This window comes from Dermacentor andersoni, chromosome 6 (assembly GCF_023375885.2).
Source record: "Dermacentor andersoni chromosome 6, qqDerAnde1_hic_scaffold, whole genome shotgun sequence".
Classification (NCBI taxonomy): Eukaryota; Metazoa; Arthropoda; class Arachnida; order Ixodida; family Ixodidae; genus Dermacentor; species Dermacentor andersoni.
Window position 1 is genome coordinate 92,264,382 of NC_092819.1, and position 4,376 is coordinate 92,268,757.

Genomic DNA, 4,376 nt, shown 5'->3' on the forward strand with positions numbered 1-4,376 from the left:
TTTTTGTGCTTGTGTTCTATCATTTTATTGCAAGACATATTAGTACCGATGTATGAAGCAAAAAACAAAATGGTAGCCTAATCTTTGTTTAGAATAGATGTAAAGGGAAATTGCGGAATGTGTTTGATATTTCTTTGTGCAAATTCAAAACATCACGTCAAGGCGTGAAGTTAAAGAATAATCCGTCATGTTAGCAATAGCGGTGCCCACACCACAAATGAAAACCACAACTTCAAGTTTATGCACCTATGGCACAGATGGTGCTTGGACTCCTTGCGGCAAGTACTTTTGAAGCAAATGCCGTCAGGTCGGGGAACATTCAATTCCTCATATTCGATCACACTCCTTCTGTAGGCAAAATGAAGGCACACTGCAAACCGTAGCAGTGGGAAATGGCGTAGCAACGTAAAAATTTATTGAGTGGTGGTGCTGCAGACATGCACCTTGGCTTTAATGTAAACAAAACAGGCAAGTAACGTTCCCAAATGGGGCATTAAAATTGAACTCGCTGCAAAGTGCTAACTCTGTGTGAAATATGAGTGGAGACCAGCTAGCGATGTAGGTGGAAGAGCCATGTATACCTGGCACTTCTAATTATGCAACACTCGGTATATGCCAAAGTGTGACCTGAGGTGTGACCCCATCACTACAAGCCTTTTGCACAGTAAAACAGTAAGCAGGTGGAGGTAGTAAATGGCATTTATACAAACTCATTCACAGCAATTGTAAATCTATACAACAAATGTCAATTTTGTAAGCTTGTGTGGCAAAAATAAATGAATGCATTAAGAAAATCATGTGAGATGATGAAAACATCCACATGTGAGATGATGAAAACATCCACATGTGAGATGATGAAAACATCCACAGCACCATACAAGTCCAGTAAATGATGGTACAATTTACTCAAGGTTGAAACAGTAAGTGAAATTACAAGAAAGAGCCAATGATCTTGCTGCAATCAACCTTAAAGTTGCCACCTTTGCCAAGACCAAATTAAAAAAAAAAGCAGCACCAGAAAGAGGGAAGAGGAAGGGGGGTTGTAAATAAAGTACTGCAAGCACCTTGCGATACAAGCCTTATGAACAGTAAAATGAAAACAAAATAAAGTGGCAGTATGCCAAGTACATACATGATTGAAGTTTACTGGCTTTACCTAAAGTTTCGTATACTTAAAAATCTTCATGCTACAGTTGTTGCAAATGATTTTTACTTGTAAGACCATATTAGTAGCTTAGACAACCCAGCAACATGTACAAGTCTAGATGATAAAATAAGTGATGCTCTAAGGCATGATGGATAATTTTAGGAATTAGGAATGAGTTCGCTTGCAGCAATTCAGTAGTGTGCCATGAATCAATGCCTGACAGAATGCTAGCGACGCCACTTTAAACATGCCGATTCAGAGAGAACTACGAAATGTTGTGCCTGTGAAAGTCCCAAGCTGGAAGCTGGCACCATAAGGGTAAAGAATATTTGAGCAGTCAGGTGGCAACCCTAACGATCACTATTTTCTTGAATGGACATCTACACGAGCACATTTTGAGACGTATGCATGACAAAGAACAAAAAAGGGCATACACCATGTATAACAACAAGAGGCACTGAATGTATGCAAAATGTCTCACTAAATGAAGAGGCTGATGACAAGTAGGAAAAATAGCTGCACTTTGTCCAGTATTATCCTGCAGCAGGTTTGCTTTTTCTTTTCCTTCCTTAATTTTTTTTTAACAAATGACCATGTAAAGAAAAGTTGTGTAAGCACAAACACTATCATAAGAACATTGCCATCAGCAGCAGGGAGATTGCATAAAGCTAAAGTCATTTTACCTTAGCACCTTCCAAATTAGTATGTTAAGTACAATGAATAACCATGCAATACTCTTAACCATGTTTCATAGGGGACCTAGTAATTTCATTTGGAACTTGGTTGCCAGCCATTAATTATACCACGCTGAAATTGTTGCTAACACTACAAAACAGCAGGCCCTGGTGCTGGCAGATAAAACAGCCCCATTCATCCGATTCAATTTCATGCTTATCAGCTGCTCCACCAAATAATGGTTAACATAGGCAGGGTAATGCATAAGTCAGCAACTGACCGGTTAAAGCAATCTCAATTTCCAACAGGCACCCAATCACTTCATTATGTCAGCTGACACCCTGGTTTCATTTGAACAGAAAATTCATTCAGAGAGCAGAGAGACCGAACAAGCTGACATGCCTGATGCAGTGGGAGACAAGTTTGTCTTTGGATAGCTAGCGTTTGGCTTTGCTGTTGCTACACCTATCTTGTTTGGAAACAGACAAACAAAAAACAGCAGCAGGTTCTTCCCAGCAGTCATAGGTAAAACAGACTGCAAGTGCCGAGACATCGGAGTACCATACTCTTCAAGTGACAAATTGGACCGCGAGGTTATAAATAGCACTACAACTCTAGCAAAACATTTAAAAGTGGAAGGTCACTTTGTCATCTTGACATGAAAATCTAGAGTGAACCTAATGTTTTGTTCTTAGAGCTAATCTTTTAAGTTCACACAGCCTAAAGTTAGTTTTTTGTAACAGAGACAGTGCTCAATTAAGTAGCCGTTTTTCAGGGTTGCAAGAGTGTGCCAATGTAATATATTAAGACTAAAGGTCTACTCGATTCAGCCAGGTTTCTCTGCACCTTTTGCACCTATCCACGGTGCACTGCACCTAGGCGTTCGATACCCCAAGGTGCAGCGTGCACCCTGCACTCCCGCGCTCGATTAAATGGGGTGCAAGGCAAGGTGTCGCCGCGGTACAGTGCACCCTTGAACCTTGCAGCGAGCGGGTGCAGTCCGACGCACCATAACTGCCACCCCCTGCACCTTTTCGTTTGTGGTGCCGTGCACCTTTTTTGGAATCAAACAAACCTTAAATAAGACTATTTGGATAACTGAAACATGAACGAAGGATACGTGGCTAGCAGATGGAGACCGAACATGGGCACTGTTTTATAGTGAAGGCAACATTTGAGACTGCTTTCACTGCCAGAATGTCATCTACCAGTGCTAATTGCCCAGAAGATAGAAATGACAGCAATTTTTAAACGCTGCTAGTCGGAGATGCCTTTATAGTGTCTTGGCTCTCGAAGAAAGATGCCAATCAGAAGCCACTACATCCCATAATTCTCATGCATACCACAGAAAGGCAGCGCCAGTTTTTCTTCTAGGCAGTAAGGAACTCTGTGGTGGCAGGGATGAGGTCAAAAAATTGTGGTAGTAGTTGTGAATCGGCATTCATTGTTGTAGTAGGTCCGGCTGCTCAGAAAAGCCAATGATAGTTCGGCACTCTGCCTCTGGCTTAGGCAGAATGCTTCCAGAGTTATCTATATAAAAAATTAAATGAACAATGACCTAGGTTGTTAACGAGGGAGTCGGCAAAAGCGAGTTCTGTGATCCTTCCTGTAGTACTTAAGGTCGGCTGCCGGCCACCTTTAGTCAATGCTTGGCTGATGACTGAATAGAGCAACGATTCCTCTCAGGAGTCAGCGAAGCACGCATTGATCTAGAGGCTGTTAACACTCTTTCTATTGTAGGTAACTATATGTACCCTGAGTTGATACTGATACCTTCAACGTTTTTGTGCTTCAGAGGTTCGGTATTAGATGACGTCAGAGACATAGAAGGTGAGATCAAGGCCAGCATAATGTAACGATTTAATGTCGATGACTATTAGGTATTTTTTTGTTATTCGTTAGTTGTCCGAGTGTCACTCAACCAGTGTTATCAATGGGATCTGCCGGCCACGAATGGTGAATAGTAGGAAGGAAATGGGATACAGCAAAAGGAATCTTTATATTATACTAGCCAAGATTATACAAATTGAAGTTATCATTGCAGCTTGGGCAGAGTGGTTTCGAACCTGGCTGCTTGGATCCAAAGGATTGGAGTGTGAAAATTGCATTTTTTCAGTGGTCTAAATATGTCATAATTGAAACCAACTAGCCCAGCTTTCTGCCTTGACTATGACTGGAGTGACCAGTCATAGACGACATGATTCAACTCGATAGTACATTGAAAGCGTGGCACCACAATGCATCGTGCTTCTCTGTAAATTGGGTTGCCACAGCAGCAAGGCTGATGGGATGTTGCGATGTTCAGAAGCAAGAGACCAACGAGCCCTTGCGAGGTAAAAAAATGCAACCTATCGGTTTCACGCAGCATTCTAGAGCACAGTTTAATGCACCATGTATTTATGCAGTTGATGTAAATCTCCTCAGCAGCAGCTCTGGCGCAGTTCAAGTTGGAACTGCCATTCTGAATGCCTGAGTGCAGCTGCCACAAGTCTACACTACAGTTGGACCTTGGTACAGTAAACACAGACAAAACAAAATATTGGATGCAATGAAA